This window comes from Mesoplodon densirostris, chromosome 1, assembly GCF_025265405.1.
Source record: "Mesoplodon densirostris isolate mMesDen1 chromosome 1, mMesDen1 primary haplotype, whole genome shotgun sequence".
NCBI classification, from domain to species: domain Eukaryota; kingdom Metazoa; phylum Chordata; class Mammalia; order Artiodactyla; family Ziphiidae; genus Mesoplodon; species Mesoplodon densirostris.
The window spans coordinates 118,777,096-118,804,117 of NC_082661.1; the positions used below are offsets into that span (position 1 = coordinate 118,777,096).

Sequence of the window (27,022 nt, forward strand, 5' to 3'; positions counted from 1 at the left end):
TGCCGGTGGGTCGGACAGCAGGGAAAGCTGCGGGAGGACTCACGCAGGGTAGCAGCCCAGACTCCCAGTGGTCTGCAAGCTGTACCGAGGCAACTCTGGGTCTTTTTTTAAAATTCATAACAGAAAATATTTACTCAATATTAAGCACAATGATATTTAGTACAAGTGAATGCTGGTACAAACTTTTTTTTTTAGTCTTGATATTTCAGCTTATCTTTTTTTTTTTAACATCTTTATTGGAGTATAATTGCTTTACAATGGTGTGTTAGTTTCTGCTGTATAACAAAGTGAATCAACTATACGTATACATATATCTCCATATCTCCTCCGTCTTGCATCTCCCTCCCAGCCACCCCCCATCCCACCCCTCTAGGTGGTCACAAAGCACCGAGCTGATCTTGCGTTGGGTCTTCGTTGCTGCATGTGGGCTTTCTCTAGTTGTGGCTAGTGGGGGCTACTCTTTGTGGCAGTACGCGGACCTCTCATTGCAGTGGCTCCTCTTTGTTGCGGAGCACGGGCTCTAGGTGTGCGCGGGCTTCAGTAGTTGTGGCACCTGGGCTCAGTAGTTGTGGCTCGTGAGCTCTAGAGCACAGGCTCAGCTGTTGTGGTGCATGGGCTTAGTTGCTCCGCGGCATGTGGGATCTTCCCAGACCAGGGCTCGAATCTGTGTCCCCTGCATTGGCAGGTGGATTCTTAACCACTGTGCCACCAGGGAAGTCCATTGGCCAGTGATTCTTGAGCCTCACTCCATGTGGAAAAGATGTTAGGATAGGACAGAAGTGTGGGCCCAGGCCATGTGGGTTGCAATCCTCCTTCTGAGAGCTCGCTAAATGCTAAGCATTTTCATTACCTATGTTTTTGTCAGAAGTTCGCTTTTCTATCACTTGGGATTTATTAAGCAGCAATGTGTCCTAACATTTTCATTTTGACCACTTTATTTATGAAAAGATAAACCCCAAGTTTTATCCTGGAAAAATGGAACAAATTTGAGATCTTTATCCTCATAATAGGAGTGCTCAATAACGTTGACTTTGAAAGTTTCTGACCTACAACAGATGAAAAAGGGGGATTGGGGTTTGTAAATTAATCAGTTGACTAAAGTGGTTTGATGTGTGGGTGGTAATGAGAGAGACAGAGGAAAAACAGAGAGAGAGAGAGAAGGAAAGGATAGGACTTATTCCTCTTCTGTATAGTGAAAGAGAAACCAAAACTTTCCTGCATCACAGACAGCCTCATATCAGGAATCATTAAAACTACCTAAACTCTTGTTCTTGTCAGGGTATCCCGAGAGGCAGGCCACATCGGGTGCTATAAAGAAACCAGGGGGACTTCCCTGGTGGTGCAGTGGTTAAGAATCCACCTGCCAATGCAGGGGACACAGGTTCGAGCCCTGGTCCGGGAAGATCCCACATGCCGTGGAACAACTAAGCCGGTGCGCCACAACTACTGAGCCTGCGCTCTAGAGCCCTCAAGCCACAACCACTGAGCCCGCGAGCCACAACTACTGAAGCCCACGCACCTAGAGCCTGTGCTCCGCGAGAAGGCACCGCAATGAGAAGACTGCGCACCACAACGAAGAGTAGCCCCCACTCTCTACAACTAGAGGAAAGCCCCCGCGCAGCAACCAAGACCCAACACAGCCAAAAATAAATAAATAAAATAATTTAATTAAAAAACAAAAACAAAACTGTGGTCCCTCCTCATGCACATTCTTAACTAAATGGATCAACTTAACCACAGATAATTTAGCACTCCAATGGCCATTAAGAGAAACTTCCGACCTCCCCAAACTTTTTTTTCTCAGAATGAAATTAGAAGACTGTGGCTTGAATAGGATGCATATTTTAATTGGTACCTGGAGGCTTCCAAATGTATCCAAGATTCTAAAATTGCCTCTTTACAAAATACCATTTCTAAATTAACCACGGTGAAAAAACAATTGAAAGAGGACCATAAAAATCTTCTGAGGCCTCTTTTCTCCCTTCCCCCATCCTCTTTGTCTCTGGAGCCAGCTTCCTCTTTCCCTTCTGTACTGTCCCTAACTCCTCTATACACTTCAGTTCCTCATTCTAATCCCCTCACTGAACTTTCCTTTTTCTCTGAACCTCTCCATGTCTCCTCCTTTCCTGAACCTATTAAAATCTGTGCCTCTTAAATCAGACCCTCTGAGGATCCAAATGCTAAGCCTCTACTAACACAACATTGTAAAGCAACCATACTCCAATAAAAATTAATTTTAAAATGCTTTAATTAAAAAAATGCTAAGTCTCTAATTTCTTATGTTCACTGTACTAAAGCTGAACTATGAGCCATAGTCAAAGATTTTCCCGAAATAACTGAGGATCCCCAGAGATTTGCTGAGGAATTTAATATAGTCATTCAAACTTATCAACTGGGCTTCTCTGACTTATATCAACTAATTCATATCCTTGTCAGTAAAGGCCAGGCCCACACTGAATGAAAACTGCCAATTGAGATGATCCTGAGAAATCTTTAGAATTACAACCTGGGGACAAAGAAACCCCCGTTGCCTTATTATCAGGCTCATGGAATCACCGAGTGACACCATTTGGCAATTCTTAGGACTTTCCCAAAACCAGTTGATCAGAATAAGATTCAAGCTTGTATCCACAAGCCCAATGAGCTCATGCATGATTATTACAGCCAGCTCCAAACCATCTTTAAAGAAAATTCTGGTCTTCCTTTGGATGCTGAGTCTACTTGAGTTGCCTTTAAATCTACGTTCATTAACAGGCTGAACTGAGATCTTTCTCTTCTAGTTAAAAGGACCAGGATATAATGGGAAATTATGTCCACTATAGATTTAGTTAGTTTAGAAACCCAACTCACCCAAACCCTAGATGATTCAACTTAAAGGAAGACTACTAAAATCCTTAATCTTCAATTCCAGAATTAGAGGCCTCTAAACAAAACCAAAACCCTTCTGGTCTCCATCATAATTTCTAAAAGCTAGGACACTGGAAAAATTACTGCTACAAGTTTCAGTACTCCAAGCACCTTCAATCCTCTAACCAGCTTTACCAATGTCCTCCTCATCCCCAAGGACGCTGAGGAACTACAAGGGATTTCCCCAGTTCTTTCTCTTAATTGACTCGAAGAAACTACTCTTTAGATTGGGGACAAATCTCTTTCTGTCCTTTTTGCATCAGAGCTACACTCTTGATGCTCAGCCCCACTACCATTAAAAAGCCCCTGCCTCAGAGTACTAAAATGCTTCAAATAGTGGGTGTCTCTAATAAACCTCAAAAGGTTTTTATCTCTAAAACTATCCCCTTTTGCTTAGGCCCTCTAAGAGGTACTCATTGTTTTTTCCTTTGTTCCTCCACCTCTATTTATTGACCCAAGATGTCTTAGAAAAATAATATGCTGGAAGTTCTTTCTCCCAAAAGGGAGAAACAATTCTAGAATTTGAGAGCAGCAACCAAAATAGCCAATTAGGTGAATCAAATGGCCCTTCAACAGCTTTTTTTTTCCTCCATCTCTGACACTGGAGCTAATTCCAAGAACACTTATCATTTGTCCCTATTCGGTCAGCTACCACTCTCCTTATGAGCAAAATCCTCAACTGATATTTGCAGTACCCACATGCACCTCCTATTAAGATCCAAATAGGTCCCTCAAAACTTCCCCACAGGATTAATCAATACCCCCAAATAAAGAGGCCCTTCAAGACATTAAGCCAATAACATAAGGCCCAGGGCCTCATTACCCCCTGCACTAGTCAGTGCAACACTCGCATTTTACCTGTGAAGAAACCAAATAGTTGTGGACGGAGGCTTGTCTAGGACCTGCGAGCCATAAACAGTGTTGTCATCCCTCAACACCCTGTTGCCCCAATCCCCACGCTTCACTAGCCTCCATCCCTACTGAGAGCAAATTTTTTGGTGTGGTTTAATTTCTGCAGTGCTTTTTTAAAGTATCCCAGTAGATAAGTCAATATAGTATCTTTCTGTCTTTACTTGGGAAGGCCAGCAATATACCTTTATAGGAATGACCCAGGTTTTCACTGAAAGCCCTTCTTATTTCTCACAAACTTCATTTATTTATTTATTTTTTGCCACACCAGGCAGCTTAGTTCCCCCACCAGGGAGGGAACCTGTGCCCCCTGCATTGGAAGCACAGAGTCCTAACCACTGGACCACCAGGGAAGTCCCCTCACAAAATTTAAAGGCTGATCTGGGACGTCCCTGGTGGTGCAGTGGTTAAGAATCCGCCTGCCAATGCAGGGGACACGGGTTCGAGCCCTGGTCCGGGAAGATCCCGCATGCCACAGAGCAATTAAGCCCGTGTGCCACAGCTACTGAGCCTGCGCTCTAGAGCCCGTGAGCCACAACTGCTGAAACCCCCACACCTAGAGCCCGTGTTCCACAGCAACAGAAGCCACTGCAAGGAGAAGCCTGCCTACCGCAACGAAGAGTAGCCCCCGTTCATCGCAACTAGAGAAAGCCCAAGCACAGCAATGAAGACCCAACACAGCCAAACAAAAAAAACAAGAAAAAGGCTGATCTAGATGATATCAAGTTCTCTGGAGGCTCCACTTTAATAGAATGTGTGGATGACTTAGTTCTTTGCTCCCCATCTTAAGCCTCCTCACAAGAAGAAAACACCCGTTTGCTGAAACTCCTAGCCAAAAAGGGACGTAAACTCTCTAAGGAAAAAATTACAATTTGTTCAAATTCAAGTTTGATATTTAGGGCATCTATTCTCAGAACAAGGACTGCATCTAGATCCAGACAGACTTCATGGAATCTTGAACTTCCCAAAGCCCCAAATCAAATGCAAACTGCAATGTTTTCTTGGATTGGCAGGGTATTTTCTCAGCTGGATTCCCCCAAATTTCCCTTACAGCCCAACCTTTATATCCCTTGTTAAAAACTACTAAACCTAACTCTTATCACCTGGGAAGATTCAGGTGACAGGACTTTCTAAATCTTAAAGGAAAATTTAATACCTTCCCCTGTCCTTGGACACCCCAATTATCAACTTCTTCTCTTCCTTTTTGTGCATGAAAAAAGAAGGGAATGCCCTTGGGGTACTCACCCAGAAGTATGGGATCATCACTGACCCATAGGGTATTACAGCCAACAACTAGAACCTGGAACCTGGGGATACGTCCTAACCCCCACCTCAGAGCTGTACCTGCTACTGCCCTCTTTGTAAAGACTGAAGAAATAGTCATGGGATCCTCTTTAACCATCTTTGTGCCACATGCTGTTGAAGCTCTTAACCCTCATCATAATCAACATTTTTCAGTAAGCCATCTCACTTCCTATGAAATTCTCCTGTTAACTGCCCCTTAAATCACTTTTCCTACTTTAATAAACTTAACCCTGCTACTCTTCTCCCCTCTTTTACAGATGACACACACACACCCACCCTGTGACTGCTTATAGGAAATGCCCTTAGATAATGTTGACCTCTCATGGTTCACTGATGGTTCTTATTTAAAAGATGAACATGGTCACTATTGTGCTGGATATGCAATGTCAACACTTCTTTAAGTAACTGAAGTGGCACCTTTGCCTTTGACTACTTTGGCCCAATAAGCCAAACTATGTGCACTCACATGGGCCTGTATCTTAGTCAAGGGCAAAACTGCCAACATTTACACTGACAGTAGCTATGCCTTTGGCGTGGCTCACGATTTGGGAACGTTATAGAAACAGCATGGCTTCCTTACTTCCAGCAGAGATCAAATTAAAAACAGCCTTTATGTTCAGGAATTATTAGAAACCATATTCTTACCTGCTGCTTTGTCTATTATTAAGGTTCTGAGGCATGCTACGCTTGACTCTTTAGAAGCTAAAGGAAATCACCTTGTTGATATTTCCACACACAAAAAGCTGCCCTTTCGGGACTTCCCTGGAGGTTCAGTGGTTAAGGCTCTGCGCTTCCAATGCAGGGGGCTCGGGTTCGATTCCTGGTCAGGGAACTAAGATCCTGAATGCTGCACAGCATGGCCAAAAAAAAAAAAAAAATGCTGCCCTCAAATGGTCATGGTCCAAAGGAATCTGGACCCTTCTGATCATTGGATCTGTCATCAGAAAACCCAATCTGTCCATGACAGCCATGACCCTTTAGTCTTCATCTCCACTGTGACAGCTAACTATAGCCACACCCCTTTGGATATTTTTCATCAAGTCAGAACTTCTACAACCAGATTTTCCTGTACTTTGCTTTGACCTCTTCCGTGTCATAACTCTCAATGCAGCTAACCATACCTATTCCACCTGTACAGTTCTCAACACTAGGTTAGGTCTGCTTGCCATGGCAAAACAACTCCCTTCTGTATGGCCTTTGAGAACAAAGTCCACAGAACATGATGGTTTCTCCCTAATTGTTCACCAAACACCACTGACCCACTGAAAGGGCCAATAGAATAATCCCAATTAATGGCACTATTAATAATCAAACCCTAGCAGTAGTCTTACATGCACCACCTGATCTTGTCTTTGTAACAAACGGGCTTCCTGATGGGCTTATGAATGTTTAGACAGTTGGCAGATTGGAGGCCAATGTTAGTTACTAGTATTTCTAACTGTCCCCTTGGACATTCATAATAAATCTGAAGTCTCCCATTGGTCCTGTCATTCATCTTCTCCATTAAACCTTCATTGCCAACTTAAATGGGAATTCCCAGAAGGTATACATGACTCTAGATTTGCTTACAGTGGAAGGGCACTTATTCATGCCAATGAACAAATGATTAGAAATCTCTCTGGAGGAACTTCCCTGGCAGTTCAGTTGTTAAGGGAACTAAGATCCCACATGCTGCACAGCGTAGTCAAAAAAAAAAAAAAAAAAAAAAAAAAAAGAAAGAAAAAAGAAGTCTATCTGGAATTGGGAAAACTTGATGATTCTACCAATAAGGCAATAGCAGCCCAACAACAATTACTTGACTCATTGGCCAGAGTAGTTTTGGATAATCGCTTAAATCTTAATTACCCAGCATTTGTGTGATTGCAAACATCACCTACTGTGCATGGATAAATTCTTCTGGAGAAGTAGAAGCCCCATAGGCATACCTTAGATATATTTTGGGTTTGGTTCTAGACCACCTTAAGAATGTGACTATTGCAATAAAACAAGTTACATAAATTTTGATTTCCCAGTGCATATAAAAGTTATGTTTACACTACTGTAGTATGTTCAGTGTACAATAGCATTATGTCTAAAAACCAATGTACATACCTTAATTAAAAAACACTTTATTGTAAAAGAATGTTAACCGTCATCTGAGCCTTCAGCGAGTCATAATCTTTTTGCTGGTGGAAGGTTTGAAACATTGTGAGAATTACCGAAATGTGACATAGAGACACAAAATGAGCACATGTTGTCAGAAAAATGGGGCCAATAGACTTGCTCAATGCAGAGTTGCCATAAACCTTCAATTTGCAAAAAAAAAAAAAAAAAACCAAAAAACTCTATATCTACGAAGCACAATAAAGTGAAGTGCAGTAAAACGAGGTATGCCTGTACATAAAATTAGGGAACAAGCATATTGGCTACAACAAATTTCACTGACAATCCATGGTCCTTCGATTTGCTTTTGGCTTCAAATCCCAACTTTTAGTGGTCTTTTATTGATATAGAAATATTCAGTAATTTGCACAATATTTAAAAAATATTTTTATCAGTTTCTAAGTTACTGTGTAAGATTTAACTTAATGTACCAGTTAATGGTCTATCAGAAGATTATATTCTTCTGCCTGGAAGTCTTCATTAAAAAAAAGGAGATTTTTGGGGGGGAACTTCCCTGGTGTGCAGTGGTTAACACTCTGCACTCCCAATGCAGGGGATCCAGGTTCGATTCCTGGTCAGGGAACTAGATCCCACATGCATGCTGTAACTAAGAGTTTGCATGCCACAATTCTAAGGAGCCCACATGCCGCAACTAAGGAGGCTGCCTGCTGCAACTAAGACCCAGCGTAACAAAAATAAATAAATAAATAAATATTTTTTCAGTACGCAGGTCTCTCGCTGTTGTAACCTCTCCCGTTGCAGAGCACAGGCTTTGGACGCACAGGATCAGTGGCCATGGCTCATGGGCCCAGCCGCTCCGCGACACGTGGGATCCTCCCGGACTGGGGCACGAACCCGCGTCCCCTGCATCGGCAGGCAGACTCTCAACCACTGCGCCACCAGGGAAGCCCCCAAAATAAATATTTTTTAAAAAGGAAAGGGGCGTCCCTGGTGGCGCAGTGGTTAAGAATCTGCCTGCCAGTGTAAGGAACATGGGTTCGAGCACTGGTCTGAGAAGATCCCACATGCCGCGGAGCAACTAAGTCTGTGTGCCACAACTACTGAGCTCTGCGCTCTAGAGCCCATAAGCCACAACTACTGAGCCCACGTGCCACAACTACTGAAGCTCACACATCTAGAGCCCGTGCTCTGCAACGAGAAGCCACGACAATGAGAAGCCCGCGCACCACAATGAAGAGTAGCCCCTGCTCACTGCAACTAGAGAAAGTCTGTGCACAGCAACGAAGACCCAACACAGCCAAAAATAAATAAATAAAATAAATTGATTAAAAAAAAGGATATATATATATATATTTTTTTTAGGTGTTGGGGGTAGGAGTTTATTAATTAATTTATTTATTTTTGGCTGTGCTGGGTCTTCATTTCTGTGTGAGGGCTTTCTCTAGTTGTGGCAAGCGGGGGCCACTCTTCATCACCGTGCACGGGCCTCTCACTGTCGCGGCCTCTCTTGTTGCGGAGCACAGGTCCAGGCGCGCAGGCTCAGTAGTTGTGGCTCACGGGCCCAGTTGCTCCGCGGCATGTGGGATCCTCCCAGACCAGGGCTCGAACCCGTGTCCCCTGCATTAGCAGGCAGATTCTCAACCACTGCGCCACCAGGGAAGCCCAAAAAAGGATATTTTTGATGTTTTATAATACAATAATATCAAAACAAAGCTCATTTAAAAAAAAACTTGTTTTATTATGGAAAATTTCAAAAATACAGAAAAATAAAGAAAATAGTATAATTTTTTTTAAAAGAGAGAGAACTGACCAACAAAGATGAAAATGCAGCAAATAAATGAAAAGTGATAATGCTGGGAGTGAAACTGGAATAGAGTATAAATGGAGTTACAGAAGAACTAGCTAAATGGGGGAATGTTGACACTGCCGCTGTTCAGGAGACTAGATCTGCAGCCAGAAGAACTTGTTGAAGGGGAACTGATCAACAGAAATGAGGAAAGTGTAATGAAAAGGATGAAGGTGTCCTAGAGGTTGTGATGCTGGCAAAAAAACTTCACATTAAGGGATTCTTGGAGATATTTCATGACATAAAAAGTGGAAAGGATACACAACATTGTAAATCAAATGTACTTGAATAAAATAATTTTTTTAAAAAGTGGAAAGGAAGCCCGGGGATTGAACCCGGACCCTCGGCAGTGAAAGCATGGAGTCCTAACCACTGGACTGCCAGGGAACTCCCGAGAATTTTTATTCTTAAGAATAAAAATCCCTGGGCTTCCCTGGTGGCGCAGAGGCTAAGAATCTGCCTGCCAATGCAGGGAACAGGGGTTCGAGTCCTGGTCCAGGAAGATCCCACATGCCTCGGAGCAACTAAGCCCGTGCACCACAACTACTGAGCCTGCGCTCTAGAGCCCACGAGCCACAACTACTGAGCCTGCTCACCTAGACCCCGTGCTCTGCAATAAGAGAAGCCACCACAATGAGGAGCCCGCGCACCGCAACGAATTGTTGTTGTGAGCAGCAACAAAGACCCAACATAGACAAAAATAATAAATAAATAAATTTTTTTAAAAGTGGAAAGGATACAATGTTGCAAGCTGATCCAAATTTATAAAGTAGTATGACAGTTCACCAAGGCATTGAAAAGATGCTCGCTCTATTATTGTAAATTACACAATGAAAAGAAGAAGCAAGCATTCTTCAGACTACTCTTGGGAAGTTTTTACAAATAAAACACTTTAGGGAATTCCCTGGCGGTCCAGTGGTTAGGACCCCGAGCTTCCACTGCAGGGGGCACGGTTCAATTCCTGGTCGGGGAATTAAGATCCCACATGCCACATGGAGTGCCACCCCCCAAAAAAAAGTTTAAAAAAAACCTACTTTCACGCAGACGTAGAGAATGGACTTGAGGACATGGGGAGGGGGAAGGGTAAGCTGGGACCAAGTGAGAGAGTAGCACTGACATATATACACTACCAAATGTAAAGTAGATAGCTAGTGGGAAGCAGCTGCATGGCACAGGGAGATCAGCTTAGTGCTTTGTGACCACCTAGAGGGGTGGGATAAAGAGGGTGGGAGAGAGATGCAAGAGGGAGGGAATATGGGGATGTATGTATATGTATAGCTGATTCACTTTGTTATACAGCAGAAAGTAACACACCATTGTAAAGCAATTATACTCCAATAAAGATGTTAACAAAAAACCCCACGTTGATGCTCAAGTTTTCTTATAAGCTATAGAATACAAAATAAATATCATTTTTCGTATTGTTTTAATTTCCCAATACACTTTTTTTTTTTGGTGTGGGGAGAATTAGCTCACCTTTTAAATGAGAGTGTGAGAAGGAAAGAGTAAACATGTTAACTTTAGCGGCAAGAATGCTGCTCTAAGGATTATGAAAGACAAGTTGGCTTTTATCCCATTTGATGCCAATATATGTGTATACAAGTCATAATCCACAAGGAGTGTTTAAGGGCAAAAAGGTAGCTTCTTAGTATACAAAAGCTAATGAGAATTTGAAAAATATTTGCACTTGGAAATTAAATAAAACCTTAGTAACAGGGCTGTGTGCGAGTCTGGTGATACCTGCTCAAGAAGGGCCCTATGCTGGCGCCAGAGGAACATTGCTTGTCTAGGTGTTTTTATACTGCAGAGCTGGTTGGAAGACAGGTTACAACTGGAAAAGCCAAAGAAAAGCTTCCATTAACTTCATCTTATTTTAGGGTTCTGGCTCTTGGAACTCTTCAGCTTCCATCTAAGAATGTTGGTCTGTGTCTTCCAAAAGGAGACTATTTTTCTTGGTTGAGCTTTTCTTTTTCTTTTGATTTTATCTCCACCACTCTACAAGCTCTTTCAGCCCACCACTTTTTCCAGAAATGCTGGAAGAGGACCATCACAATTACTATTCTGACCATCAGTGCACAAGCTGAGCCGATGGCCAGAGCAAGGAAGTGGATCTCAGAAACACGTACAGTGTGCACGATGCTGAGCCAGATCTCCCCTATCAGCACATCAACATCAGATGGGTTCTTCACCCGGCAGGTTTATGTCCCACTGTCATCAAACTGCAGCTTCCAGAGGATGACGGAGACATCATACCGGCTTGGGGTTCCCATCCCAGACCACCTGGTCCTTGAAACGCCCACTCATGGGTTTGAAGGGATCCACATGGTAGTCGAAAACAAACTGCTCAGACATCCCCACCTCCAGGTCACTGTTAGTGCATCAGCCATAGGGGCAAAGCTGGAGAAAGTGCACAGAAGTTAAAGAGAATTAAATTGTTCTGTTCTTGCGTTTAGAGAGTGTACCATAAAGCTCAGGGATTTTTTTTTTTTTTTTTGCGGCACTCGGGCCTCTCACCGTCGTGGTCTCTCCCATTGCGGAGCACAGGCTCAGCGGCCATGGCTCACGGGCCCAGCCGCTCCGCGGCATGTGGGATCTTCCCGGACCGGGGCATGAACCCGTGTCCCCTGCATCGGTAGGCGGACTCTCAACCACTGCGCCACCAGGGAAGCCCAAGCTCGGGGATTTTTACTCTTTTTTTTTTTTTTTTTTTTCCGGTACGCGGGCCTCTCACTGTTGTGGCCTCTCCCGTTGCGGAGCACAGGCTCCGGACGCGCAGGCTCAGTGGCCATGGCTCACGGGCCCAGCCTCTCCGCGGCATGTGAGATCCTCCCGGACCAGGGCACAAACCCCTGTCCCCTGCATCGACAGGCGGACTCTCAACCACTGCGCCACCAGGGAAGCCCAGGGATTTTTATTCTTAAGAATAAAAATTCTCGGGAGTTCCCTGGCAGTCCAGTGGTTAGGACTCCATGCTTTCACTGCCGAGGGCCCGGGTTCAATCCCTGGTCTGGGAACTAAGATCCCACAAGCTGTGTGGCGCAGCCAAGGGAAAAAAAAACGAATAAAAATTCTCAGGAGTCACATGTAACTAAAGACTCTGAGAATAGAAAATTTGATTAAATCACATAGTAATCAAGTACAAAGATTACTACAAAAACAATACAGTTCCAGTCAATCCTTGCCTAAAGTATATTATCAAGCACCTGTGAGCAGCCCTAAATTGTACTGAAAACCACAGTACACTTAGGCCCTAGAGGGAAAGTCAAGAGCAAACCTTGATAATGCTTCCTGTCACTCCTTCACCCTAAGATTTTGAATGTCTGTGCTCTTCACAAATGAGACTTTATAAAAGCTGCTTTTAAATTTCAGACATTGGATCACAGTAAATTCAGTGTGAAATAATCCACTGTGGGATAAAAATTCACAGGGGTGACAAATGGAGTTAAGGATGTCTCTGGTGCCTTCCTTCTGAGAAATACTACACCCACAGAGTTACAGTGGATGGCTAGCACCTCAGAAGGCTACACTTCCTTCGGTATACAAGTGAAACTGCCTCAAGGAAACGGAAGCTCTTTTTCTGAAATGATTAGTGTTGAGTACCACACCTAAGACTTAAATAACAGGTTCTAACCCTCCAGGTGGAGTGAAGAAAGGCAGTGGCTTAGAGCAGAGACAGAGCCCCAGGGCAGCCCTTTCAAAGTGGTAGCTGAAGATAGTAGGATTTCTGGTTCTCTTTTCCCTTCATCTAAAGCTGCACTGTGTGATAAGGGGGCCATTTAGCCACTTAGGCTTGTTGAACACTGGAAATGTGGCTAGTATGACTGAGGACCTGACTTTTTACTTTGTCAAGTACACAACATAACATTTACCATCTTAACCATTTCTAAGTTCAGTAGTAAGTACATTCGGTATTGTGCAACCAATCTCCATAGTTCATTTTTATCTTGAAAACCTGAAACTCTCTGCTTATTAACAACTTCCCATTTCCTGCCTCCCCCGTGTCTGGCAGCATCACCATTCTAATTTCTGGCTCTATGAATCTGACTACTTTTGATACTTCATGTAAGTGGAATCATACAATACTTTTCTTTTTGTGACTGGCTTATTTCACGTAGCATAAGGTCCTCAAATTCATGTTCCAGAATTTCCTCCCTTTGTAAAAAGGCTGAATAATATTCCCTTGTCTGTCTACACCACATTTTGTTTATTCATTCATCTGGCAATGGACACTTGGGTTGCTTCCAACTTTTGACTATTGTAAATAATGCTGCTATGAACATTGGTGTACAAATATCTCTAGAGACCGTGTCTTCAATTCTTTCGGTTACATATCCAGAAAACAGAACTGCTGGATCATATGGTAATTCTTTTTAAATTTTTGAGGAGTTATCATACTGTTTTCCACAGCAGCTGCACCATTTTACATTCCTATCAGCAGCACACACAGTTCCAATTTCTCCACATCCTTGCCTTAATGTAAATTTAAAACTCATAATTCAGTTATGGAAAAACTTTTAAGTATGTTTGGACCAACATGGATATAGGAATCTGCTTTTTCAACTGTAAATTTTATGAAATCTAAATATACATTAAGTATTCCTAATAAAAATTAAACTTCCTGACTTAAAAGAATATATGGAGATGTGCTGTAAGTGGAAAACACACACCAGGCTTCAAAGAAGAAAAAAAGAACATAAACTGGCTTATTGATAATGTTATATATTGACTACATACGAGATGTTATTTTGGATATGTTGATCCAAATAATACTATTAAAATTAATATTACCTGTGCTTTTACTTTTGTAAATGTGGCTACTAGAAAAAATATAAATTACATTTGCAGCTCACATTATATTTCTATTGGACAGCACTGCTATAGAGGTAGCTACTACCACTCATACCACATAATAAAAGGCATCAGATTCTGGAAGACAAGCTCCTTCTGCAGTCCAAATTGTTGTAAGTCAAGCAATACCTTTTTTTCTTTTTTAAAAAAATTTATTTATTTATTTATTTGTTTTTGGCTGCGCTGGGTTTTCATTGCTGCGCACAGGCTTTCCTTAGTTGCGGCGAGTAGGGGCTACTCTTTGTTGCTCTGCGCCGGCTTCTCATTGCAGTGGCTTCTCTTCTTGTGGCGCATGGGCTTCAGTAGTTGTGGCACACGGGCTCAGTAGTTGTGGCTTGCAGGTTCTAGAGCGCAGGCTCAGTAGTCGTGTCGCACAGGCTTAGTTGGTCCACCCGCACCAGGGTTCGAACCCGTGTTCCCTGCATTGGTAGGCGGATTCTTAACCACTGCGCCACCAGGGAAGTCCCCAAGCAAGCCCTTTTCAACCTCTCTTCTGCCCTTGTTATCTATATGCATCTTTCTTTTACTACAGGAGGATTACCTGAATGAAAATTTCTATCCACTGTTACTGTGAAAAGCTGGGCTATTATACTTAGTCCCTCAGTGACTGTCTGGGGTCCAGGCTTGAGTATCCTATTTTCTCTGTTTTGTTGGTGTATCATAGCCTGATGCCTTCCATTACAGTATCAATTAACTCCTGTGCCTGCGTCATGGCTGGAGGCTGTGTGACGACACCACACCACAGAAAGCTCAGGAGATGTGTCCATGTGTTTGCAGAGTCGAAAGAGGCATTTTAATTTCTTCTCCTTCGACTTGGACAGTGCTTCCTTGACACAACTTCTCCTCCTGTATCTTTGTGATTCTTACCCACTTACACCTTATTTCCACTCTGAAAGCAGTCAGGAATCTTACTTTTGTCTATGTGATGACAAGATAGTGGGGCAGGACCTAGACTAGGTGTGGTCACTTTCAGTGACTGTGGCTACAATCCCAGAGGGATTGAGGGGAGGGGAGGGGGGGCTATGGGGCCCCAGGAAGGAACCCTGAAATGTCAGGTAGGGAAGATCCAGAAGCTGGAATTGAGGCAGAAGAGCTGTTGTGACTAGAGCTGTTGCTCTTGACTACACCTCTTCTCATTTCTGTTGCTCATACTGGGGTCACTCTAGATACAATAACCATCACCCCAGTTCAAAGCAAAAATAAGCCTTCTCCCTAAAGGGTAAATTGGGCATAAGCTTTTTTTTTTAATGTTTTTAAAAAAATTTATTTGGCTGCATCAGGTCTTAGTTGCGGCACGTGGGCTCTTGGGGCGTGAAGGCTCCAGAGTGCACAGGCTTAGCTGCCTCACAGCTTGTGAGATCTTAGTTCCCCAACCAGGGATCAAACCTGTGTCCCCTGTATTGGAAGGCGGATTCTTTTTTTTTTTTTTTTTGCGGTACGCGGGCCTCTCACTGTTGTGGCCTCTCCCGTTGCGGAGCACAGGCTCCAGACGCGCAGGCTCAGTGGCCATGGCTCACGGACCCAGCCGCTCTGCGGCATGTGGGATCCCCCCGGACCGGGGCACGAACCCGCGTCCCCTGCATCGGCAGGCGGACTCTCAACCACTGCGCCACCAGGGAAGCCCTGGAAGGCAGATTCTTAACCACTGGACCACCAGGGAAGTCCCTGGGCATAAGCTTTTTTTAAATAAAATTTTTGTTTTGGAATAATTTTAAGCCTCCAGATAAGTTGCAAAGATAGTACAGGGAGCTCCTGTATACCCTTTACTTTTTTTCCTGTATTTAATGTCTATATAACCATGGCACATTTGTCAAGACTAAGAAATTCACATTGGTATAATACTCTTAAACTATAGACTTCAGTCTGATTTTACCGTTTATGTCCTTCTACTGTTCTAGAATCCAAACCACAATCCCACATGGCATTTAGCATACAAGCTTTTCACATACCAAGACCTTGCCCCATTTTATCACTCACATTAATGTTTGTTTTGATTTCTCGTTAGAGTATAGGCTCTAAAGTTTTGTATGGTTATGTATAATTCATAAATGTAAGTTTATTCATACTGGTGATGCCCACCAAAGACTACCGAAACATAGTTATGGTCAAACAATGAAGGGTTAACTGCTGTAGTGAGGGAGACCCGACACTATGGGCAACCATGCATCTCAGGAAAGGGGTGTTAAAGAGGGCTTATTATAGTGCTTGGGCTTGTGTTAGGTGATTTGGGGGCAGGCCCAAGGAAACAGGGGTCTGCTCTGGTGCTGTCAGAAAGCGGGGCAATTCAGTGATTCGCTTAATAGTTTTTATCTGGAAAGCAAGAAAAGTGGATCATTAGTGAAGCAATAGTCATTCATGTTAGCTAGGGAAGGGATATTTGGTCATCTTTTTGTGGTTGCAGTGTCCATCTGTTTAGGCACGATTAGTCTTATTTTCTTCACCTTCCATCTCGTCAGAGACCTCATCTGACATCAAAATTCCATGACATCGTTTATGTATATCAGGGCATTCAGGCCAGCTACCAACGGTGGCTCTAGGGGCTCCTAAACTTCTTAGAGCTGAACCTGAGCATAATTAAGATGGAAAACAAAAGGAGATTGCTTAGCAGCTTTTGCTACAGGATATGACAACTGTTGGTCCCTACACTGCTAATTCGACACTGTTCTTGTGCTTAAAAAATAACTCGTCGCCAAGGGCTGGAAAGTTCGATCTGTTTTTTTCAGAGCAGAAACACGGCTGGTTTGGATGTAGCAGGAACTCAAATGACACTGAACTGGCGTGCGTATTTCTTCCAGAAGTGAAGGTCTTAGTGGTGACATCCTCTGCCCCAGCACTTTGTCTCTGAGGACCAGGCCTGAACCGAAAGCCCTGCGGACCTGAAGCAGGAGGTGAGCGGCAGGCAACGAAACTTCATCTGCTGCTCCCCATCGCTCACATTACCGCCTGAACCATCGCTGGAATTACTGCCTGAACCATCCCCCCCACCACTCGCATTACCGCCTGAAACTCCACCCCCCCAAAATTGTCTTAAACAGTCCCTGGTGCCAAAAAGGTTGGGGACCACTGGTCTGAAGGTACAACCCAAAGGAGCCAGGCGAGGTCCCGTGATCCTGCGGAGCAGCGACCCAAGACCTGACAGCACAGCCTGCGGCCGCTCCTCAAGTTCTGCCTCTGGAGCCGCCATTATCGGTCTCCGCTGTTCCCGGTTCCCTCCTTCCTTCTCAGCAGGAAATGACTCTCATTTCCTTCTACCACGCTGGTCTTCAATCCACGCGTCCTTTGGGCTCACTGTTTGGGGGACTCTCCCAGTCAGTAACTTTAGAAGCTCAGGCGTGCCTCACAAGCCCTCCCCTCCCCCGGAGCAGGGATCACATAGGTCCCGCGCCTCCCTTCCCAGCAGCGCCCGGCTCTGCAAGCCCCGGCCCCGCCCTGCGCCTGGCCGACCAATCCCCGGCTCCGCTCCGGACGCGTCACAATGGCGCCCTCGTGGCCCCGTCCCCAGAAGCCCTCCTTGGAGACCCCGTCCCGGCGCGCTCTTTGCGTCCTTCCGGCTCGCTTTCGGAAGTAGGATTGCGCCGCGTCTTCCTGGAGAAGAAGGTGGGGTTTGGCGAGAACCCGGAAGCGGGGCGGGGGCGCGGGTTCCTGGGGCTGTCGTTCCCTGATGCTTGGGCACAGGACCGACAGGGGGCAGAACACGCCGAGAGCCGAAGGGCTTCCGGAGGCGATGCATGCGCAAGACGTGCGGGAGTTGTAGACTCCGGCCCGCCGAGACTTACGCCCCTCGTAAGCCTCGCCCAGGGGTTTCCATGGTGATGGTAAACCGGCCTCAACTGCGACTGCAGAGTTCCCCGCGTTTCACCCTCCTCTAGGTTCTCAGAGGGATAGGGACGACCGAGGTGCTGGATGTGGAGAAGAGCGGGAGCATGGAGACTCGGAACCCTAAGTGAAGGGTGGGACGGGGGCGGGACAGAAGGGGACGAGTTTGGGGAAAATCCCTTTTTTAGGGCATGGATGTCGGAGAGTCCTGGACGGGTCCCATCTTAGGACCTGGGGGTATGAGAGGTCTGCGCCAACATGTAGGGACGCTTTTAAGGGTGTAGACGTGGTTGGAAGAAAGCTCTTTTTACTTTAGTTTGTTTTATTTCTTAAGGCAGTACATTCACATATTTAAAGACTCACAAACTTGCTTACTCAGAAAGTTTTCTCCTACCCATTTCCTGTTCCCTGAGGAAATATTGTCAAACCTTTGAATTTTTCTTCTCCAGAAGTTTTATTTCTTCCTTTTGTATCTGCATCTCTTCTCTGTATTTTTCCTTCATCAGCTTCACTAAATTTGAATACTTCAATCTGAAATATTTCCTGATTGATTTCCTTTGCCTCCTGGTCACGCTTTGCTGCAGCATGTGTGTAGTCAGCCATTTGCTCTTCTCTTTCTAGTCATACCCTTGACTACATTTTGCACTGGTTCCTTTTTGACATCTCACTTTGGAATGAGCCTGAATTCAGCAGGTTGTGGGAGTGGGTCCAGGGCTTTGTCTCACGCTCTCATATTTTTCTTTATTATAAAGATTTGATTGTAGTTATATTTTCCCACTTTAAAAATATGACATATACGAGATATATTGTAAAACATATCTCGAAGGTGTAAAGAATACTACTCAATCCGGGATCTGTGTATCCACCACTAATCTTAAGAAGTAGTACTCTACCCGGTCCCCTTTCCCATTAGATCTGAACACTGCTCTTAGTGGTCATAAAAGGAGGAATAGTAGGAATGAAGCTGTCCTCACAGTGCTTGTAGTCTGCTACAACTAGCATGTGGGCTAGTTTCAAACAAGGTGTAATTCTCTTAGAACTTGTTTCCTCCTGCCCTGTAAAATGGCATAATCTTAGGCTTAAAGGGAGGCTGTATGTGAAGCTTGGGCAGTTGGTACAGTGATTGCTGACTGGTATTTCTGTATTTGGGAGGGATTTATCAATGGCTTTCTTGACGCTTGATTGAGAGTGTTCCTTTTTCCTAAGATCTCTTACCAGTAAAGCTGCATTCATCTGTGACTGTGGATCTACAGAGTTGGGAGGGAAACTTTATGGGAAGACAAGCTAAGAGATAATAGCCTCTTTTATGTGGAAACCTTGACCTTTGTGGGTTTTTTGTTGTTGTTGTTGTTGTTGTTAATGTTGGTACCTGGCATATAAGTGAACCAATAAAAGACTCCTGGCTGTAAAAAAGAAAGAAAGAAATAGAACTCCACCTTTTTTCTTATGACCCTTTGTGTGATCCCGATCATCACAGCTCCCCTCATCACTGTCTTGAATTTTATGTTTGTCAATTACTTGCTTTTCTTTATAATTTGACTAAAATTGTATCCCACAGAAAAATGTATTGAAAAGTTTTGCATGTCTTTGGATTCTGTGTATATTGTTTCCATACTTTATGTTTTCTTCTGTGCCTTTCTTTAGTTAAGACCTTGTCTTAACCTTGTCTTTACTTAAAACCTTGTCTTAACCTTGTTTGTTGTCTTCACAGGAGTATTCCAAGACTAAGCGTAAAGCTATAGTAATTTTTGCTGTTTTATTTATTTATTTATTTTTATAAATAAATAAATAATTTTATTTATTTATTTTCGGCCATGTTGGGTCTTCGTTGCTGCGCGCGGGCTTTCTCTAGTTGCGGCGAGCAGGGGCTACTCTTCGTTGCAGTGCACAGGCTTCCTGGACTAGGGCCCGAACCCATGTCCCCTGCATTGGCAGGTGGATGCTTAACCACTGCGCCACCAGGGAAGTCCCAATTTTTGCTGTTTTATAGTATTCCATTTAGTAAATGGTCAACAACTTATTTCTCCAGTATTCTGTTAACGGACTTATATGTAGGTTGTTTCCAGTTTTTGGTATTATAAACAGTGGTGCTTTGAATCAGCACATATCTTCTGGGGCACATGTGCCAGACTTACTTTTGGGTCTATACATGTAATGCAATGTCATGTCATTACATGAGGGATATTGCTCTACTGTTCATTTTTTATGTTTTTGGGTTTGGTATAAGGGTGTACCTGACCTCATTAAATGAGTTGGGGCAGTGTTTCCTCCTCTTCCACTTTCTGAAAGTTATTGTTTAAAGTTGGTTTTAATTCTTCTCTAAATATTTGGCATATCTTTTCAGCAAAACCATCTGGTCTAGAGATTTTGGGGAGAGTTTTTAAATTACAAATTCAATTTTTAATTTATTATTTATTTATTTAAAAAAATCTAAGTACAGTCACTATTATATGTTTACAGCTCTTTTAAAAATGAATTTATTTATTTGTTTTCAGCTGTGCTGGGTCTTTGTTGCTGCATGTGGGCTTTCTCTAGTTGCGGCGAGCGGGGGCTACTCTTCGTTGTGGTGGGTGGGCTTCTCATTGCGGTGGCTTCTTTTGTCGTGGAGCATGGGCTCTAGGCACGCAGGCTTCAGTAGTTGTGGCACACAGGTTTCAGTAGTTGTGGCGCACGGGCTTAGTTGCTCCGTGGCATGTGGGATCTTCCTGGACCAGGGCTTGAACCCATGTCCCCTGCATTGGCAGGCAGATTCTTAACCACTGCGCCACCAGGGAAGTCTGCAAATTCAATTACTTAATAGTTATAGAGCTGTTCGAATTACCTATTTCATACTGGGGGAGCTGTGGTAGTAGCTTTTTGAGGAATTGATACGTTTCATCTAAGTTGCCAAATTTACGTGAGTAGAGTTCTTTATAGTGTTCCCATATTACCCTTTGAGGTTGTTTTGCCAAAATTGGAATATTTTCAGTCATTATTTGTTCGGATACTTTCCAGGCCCACACTCTTTTTTTTTTCCCTCCTGGGATCCCATGATGTGAACGTTAGCTCTTTTGTTATAGTCCCACAGTTTCTGGAGGCGTTGTTCACTTTTTTTTTTTTTTTTTTTTTGCTGTACGCGGGCCTCTCACTGCTGTGGCCTCTCCCGTTGCGGAGCACAGGCTCCGGACACACAGGCTCCGCGGCCATGGCTCGCGGGCCCAGCCGCTCCGCGGCATGTGGGATCTTCCGGGATCGGGGCACGAACCCGTGTCCCCTGCATCGGCAGGCGGACTCTCAACCACTGCGCCACCATGGAAGCCCCGTTGTTCACTTTTGATGCTCTATTTTCTCTCTCATTCAGATTGGATAATTTCTATTGTTCTTTATTCAAGTTCTCTGACATTCCCCCCTCTGTTGCCTCCATTCTGCTTTTGAGCCCATCTAGTGAGCTTTTAATTTTGGTAATTACATTTTTCAGTTCTAGAATTTTTACTTGGTTCTTTAAATCCTCTCTTTCTTTGATGAGTTGTACCTTTTCACTTGTTTCAAACATGTTCATAATTGCTCATTGAAGCATTTTTGTGATGGCTGCTTTAAATTCCTTGTCAGATATTCCAAATATTGGTGTTCATGTCTTCTGGTTTCCTTTTTTTTTTTTTTTGGCCACGCCACGTGGCTTGTGGTATCTAGTTCCCTGATCAGGGATCAAACCCGGGCCCCTTGCATTGGGAGTGTGGAGTCTTATCCACTGCACCACCAGGGAAGTCCCTGATGATTTTTTTTTTGATGCTGGACACTTCCAACATTTTCATGAGACTCTGGCTCTTACCCAAATCTGCTCTTTTTTGCAGGTTTTCTCTGACACCACACTGGCAAAGGAAAGGGAGATGCTACCTCATTACTGCCAGGTAGGGTGGAAGTTCAGGTTCTCCATTCGGCTTCTGTTGACTGTCTGGGGATGGGCAATGGGAGAGGTGCCTCATTCTAGGGGCCTGGGGCGGCTGTCAGGTTCTCTACTGGACCTTTAATGACAGCAGCTTGGCTGGGAGGGTGAGATGTGTGTGTTGCAGCCTGGTGAGGGGAAGTCTAGGCTTCTTGTTGGGCCTTGGCTGACGTGGGTGAGGGTGGCATCACACTTTTTTTCTGTGGAGCTTGGCTGGAGTAGGGTGGTTATTGTCTAAAAGTTTTGTCTTACAAGGCTGCCCCTTTCCTCATCCTTTGGCTCAGAAGAGCAGGCTTCTCTTAGCACCCATTGACGTTTTCAGACTGCTGGCTTCTCAGTGTAGAATATATGAGGCAAAAAGAAAACCCAGGAGCCCAATGTCATGTCATTTCTTGGGCCCCAAGATCCCTTCTTGGTCTGCTGTTTTCTCTCCACCGTGTTATGTTTATTTATATAATATTCAGGATGTTTAGCTGTATTTAATGGGAGGAATATGAAGCGCACCTTCTTTATCTTGTCCTGAACTGGAAGCTTTGCCTTCAGTTTTGAAAGGTATTTTTGCTCTCTCTGAAATTAGAGTCTGACAGTTTTTTCTTTCAGGACTTTAAAGATGTCATTCCACAGTCTTCTCTGTTGTACTGTTTCCGGTGAGAAATCTGATGTCATCCTTATGTATGTTCTTTATTTAACATGTCTGTTTTTCTGGCTAAGATTTTTTTAAAATCACTTTTTTTTGTTGTTGTTGTTGTTTTTGCGGTACACGGGCCTCTCACTGTTGTGGCCTCTCCCGTTGCGGAGCACAGGCTCCGGACGTGCAGGCTCAGCGGCCGTGGCTCACGGGCCCAGCCGCTCTGCGGCATGTGGGATCTTCCTGGACCAGGGCACGAACCCGTGTCCCCTGCATCGGCAGGCAAACCCTCAACCACTGCGCCACCAGGGAAGCCCAAATCACTTGTTCTGAGCAATTTGATTCTGATGTTATTTGGTGTAGTTTTTTTGGTTTCTTTAGGTTAGGGTTCATTGAGCTTCTTGGAACTGTAGGTTTATAGGTTTTTTTAAGTGTGGAAAGTTTTAGGCCATTGTTTTGTTACCAAACAGAGTTCGTGTGCCTGATGCAGAGTGAGGCCAAACAAATCAAAATGTTGGAGTTTGGAGCAGGGAAAGGTTTATTGCAGAACCAAGCAAGGAGAACGAGTGGCTAATGCTCAAAAGCCCTGAAGTTCCCCATGGTTTTAGGGGAGACGTTTTTATAGGCAAAATTTGGGTGAGGGCTGCAGGGTGTGTGACTTTCTTCTGATTGGTTGGTGGTGAGGTAGCATAGCTGAAATTCAGTGTTTGTGTGCTGGTACCGAATTGAATCTTGGAGACAGAGTTTTGGGCAAAGTACAAAAGTATAGCTTTATTGCTTTGCCAGGCAAAGGGGGCCACAGCAGGCTAATGCCCTCAAAACTGTGTCCAACCCACAGGTGGTAGTGAGGAGTTTTATAGTAATGGTTCACAGAGGAGGGCATGATCAGCTTGTGGACGTTCTTCTCATTGGTTGGTGGTGAGGTAATTGGGAGTCAGCATCATCAAACTTCTGGTTCCAACCGGTCTGGGGTCTACGTGCTTGTGGGCAGCAGACTGTTAACTTCTCCCACCTGGTGAGGGCTTCAGTATCTGTAAAGAGTTCAAAGAAATCGTCATGTGTATCCCTTGAGGGGGAAGCAGGACCCTGCCCCAGGGCTGCACTGTTGTTTCTTGACTGCTCCTCCCTTGTCCGAATCCCCTCCCTTCCCTGATTAGCAGTTGTTTGAACCTGCCCTTTGGAACTCAGGGAAGGTCATGGAGGCTGAATGAAGCCTATTTCCTACAAATAAGAAATGGGGGACACAGAAAGACTTGTGCTTGGGAGCCCCACAGAGTCCTGCTCAGTTACAAAACCAAGATCAGATTCCAGAACCAAGAGATTAGAGTAAAGAACATCATCCACCTGGAGTCTGAAGTTCATCCCCTGCCCCTGCAGCTGAACCATGTGGCTTGTGGTATCTTAGTTTCCCAATCGGGGATTGAATCCATGCCCCCTGCAGTGGAAGCAAGGAGTCCTAACCACTGGACCGCCAGGGAATTCCCCCAGAACCCGTCTTCAGCAAATTAAAATAAGAATCATCTGCAAAACACGTAAAATACAAATTCCTGGGTGTCTCAGTAGGTCAGCAAGAAGCTCAAATGATTCTGCTGCAAATGAAATATTGATTGTAATTTGAGAAATACCAATGAGACTATCAAAAAGACCAATTTAATGAAGAATCAGCAGGCTCCTAGGAGATATAGTCTCTCGTTTTAGGACAGATTTTTTTTTTTTTTTTGGTATGGACCATTTTTAAAGTCTTTATTGAATTTGTTACAATATTGCTTCTGTTTTTTGTTCTGTTTTTTTTGGCCCCAAGGCATATGGGATCCTAGCTCCCTGACCAGGGATTGAACCCGCACTCCCTGTGTTGGAAGCCGAAGTCTTCTACTGGACAGCCAGGGAAGTCCCTAGGACAGATCTTTTTTTTTTTTTTTTTTTTTTTGCGGTACGCGGGCCTCTCACTGTTGTGGCCTCTCCCGCCGCGGAGCACAGGCTCCGGACGCGCAGGCCCAGCGGCCATGGCTCACGGACCCAGCCGCTTTGCGGCATGTGGGATCTTCCCGGACCGGGGCACGAACCCATGTCCCCTGCATCGGCAGGCGGACCCTCAACCACTGCGCCACCAGGGAAGCCCCCTAGGACAGATCTTAATATATGAATGGAGATTGGGGTTATCTACCAGGAGTAGAGCCGTACCAGATAGCTCTTTAGCTAGTCCTGTGTAAAAAAGTGCTTGTTGATCTGGTATAGTTGAGAGGGAAGGCTAGCAATTTCCCCCTTAGAACATTTGGCTTTTGTAGAGATTTTGATTGTCATGGCTACAGGCAGTACTATTGGTATTCAGTGGATAGAGCACAAGGTTGCTGCTAAACATACATTGTGCAGGACAGTTCCCCAAACAAAAAAATTATCTGGTCCCAAGTGTCAATTTTGCTGCTGTTGAGAAAGCCTACTCTAAATCCTGTGTTACCTGAAAACTGGGTTCTCCTCTTGGTGGGTGTTGAGCCAAAAGACACAACCAAGCCAAAGATCGGGAGAAGGAAGGATTTATTACTTGCAGCAAGTAAGGAGAACACCGGGGATCTTTCCCAAAGCAGTGTCCCCCTAAACAGCAAAACTGGGAAAGTTTTAAGCTAAGGGTACATGCATATCCTTGAAGGGGCTTGAACAGGTGAATTCAGCATAGAATTGGGGCACAGGGTGAGAAAGTCCAAACTTTAGTTGATTGAAGTTGTGAAGGTCAGAAAAGGTCAACATCATCATCCCTTAGGTTCCAATTGATCTGGTGGTTGAGCTCTCAAGCGGGGTTTAAATTCAACAAAGCAGTTCAAGAAAGTGCCTCAGGCTAATCTTTGTCATTGAAACAGAACTGGGAGTCTTTGCAACGGATTTACTATCTTTGCTATTGTTATCTCTCTTGCCTGATAACAGGTTGTTCTTTTGTTCCCTTAAATCATTATTACTGAGACCTGTTCAAGGGCAAGCATTGTGGCCAGGCTTAGATTCCAAAATGGCTTAGGCCAAAAATGGCTTGTCTTATGACAAGAAAGCCATGCCTAGTTCTTTTTCTCCCAGGATCCCCTACCCAACCTTCTTACACCTGGACTAACAAAAGATCTTGGAATAAAGAGAAGAGTAATTGCTGGCAAGATTTAAGAGACATGGCTAAAGTAGTTCTAACTCATTTTCTTTGGGAGTTGCTACCATTAGCAATACCCACACCACCACCAAAAGAAATACTAAGCTTTGTGGCAAGAGAAGAATTAAGGGAAGAGTATACAGTGGCCCAGGAAAGCCCCAGGAGCTCCCCTTACATCCGTTCTGTGAAGACTGATCCATGTTGATGACTATTTGCATGGTCTTGGAGGTCCTTGTAGAAGGCGACCAGCAAGGAGAGCTTGTATTTGTAAAGCACGTAGGTTTATGAAGCACTTATACGTTCCTTAGCTTCTTTTCCTTGGGAGGTAACCAGAGTATATCAGTTTCTTGTGGCTGCTGTAACAAATTACCACACTTGACAATTGAAAACGATAGAAATTTATTCTCTAATAGCACTGGGGGCTAGAAGTCTGAAATCAAGGGTTTGGTGGGGCTTCAATCACTCTGAAATCTTTAGGGGAGAATCTGTTCCTTGCTTCTTCCAGCTTCTGGTGGCTGTCAGCATGTTTTGGCATGTAGTAGCTGTATCTCTCTCTGCTCTGTCTTCTTATCACCTTTTCTTATGTGTATGTTTCAAAACTCCCTCTACCTTTCTCTCACCGGCAAACATGTGATTGCATTTATGGTCTACTCAGATAATTCAGGATAAGGTTCTCCTCTCCAGATCCTTAACTTAATCAAATCTTTTGCCATGTAAAGTAATATTCATGGGCCCCAGGGATTAGGATGTGAACTTTTCCTTCAGAAGAGTACAATTCAGTCCACTACACAGGGCAACAGTGACCCGCATTTTACATTATTTTACTAGGTCACGTGGCTAATTAATTGTGGAATTTGGCTTTAAGCTCAAATCTTAGTCCCATCTTTTATGACTATACTGTAAATCATAACAAGAAACAAGAGTGAGAAAAATAATAGCTAAGGCACAAAAGGAGAACAGAGTAGAAATAGAGAAGTAGAAAATAAAATTAAATTGCAGACTTGAGATTTTGGACAGTAAGACAAAAGAAATAGTGCTGTGAAAAAAGGCCAGTAGATGAGCCCAGGGGCAGTTGCCATTAATGAATAATTACTGCCCTCTGAGGGTTTTCTTTGTCACCACATCTGTGGGTTAATGTTTCAGGCCGGTAACTATCTACAGTGGAGATAATACTACCATTTACTTAGAACAGTTGGCTCAGTGCCTTGCAAATAATAGCATTTCATCATTGGAAGGCACCATAGGTACCAGCCATGGTTATCAGTTAACATTTTTGTGGTTAAGTTCTATAAGGACTATTGATTTGATATTTTTATAAACCTCGAAAATAGTTATTTGCCAGATGACTAATACTCTCAAGCAGTAAACTGTGTAGCTCTCATTTTTTCTACTCCTTGTCTACCGAGAGAGAACTATTTTCAGACTAGCTGTTCTCAACTTTGGGTGCACTTTAGAATCACCTGGGGAACTTTAAAAACCATGATGTTCCTGCCCACCCCAGATCAATGAAAGAGCAACCTTTAGGAACAGGACTGAGAGAAGGGGTACTCAAATTTTTTACTACTATTTTTTAATTTTCACATTCACATTTTAAAATTGATACCTAAAATTTTA

General features: G+C 44.0%; 1 non-coding gene and 1 pseudogene across 1 annotated transcript; one reads left to right on the plus strand and one right to left on the minus strand.

Annotated features, from left to right (window-relative positions):
- Window positions 1-10,979: 10,979 nt before the first annotated feature.
- Window positions 10,980-11,475, minus strand: LOC132488517 (myelin protein zero-like protein 2; annotated as a pseudogene).
- Window positions 11,476-18,620: 7,145 nt separating this feature from the next.
- Window positions 18,621-18,757, plus strand: LOC132501730 (small nucleolar RNA SNORA61). The gene has a single exon (XR_009534299.1). It is a non-coding gene; the product is annotated as a small nucleolar RNA SNORA61 (small nucleolar RNA).
- The last annotated feature ends 8,265 nt before the right edge of the window (window positions 18,758-27,022 follow it).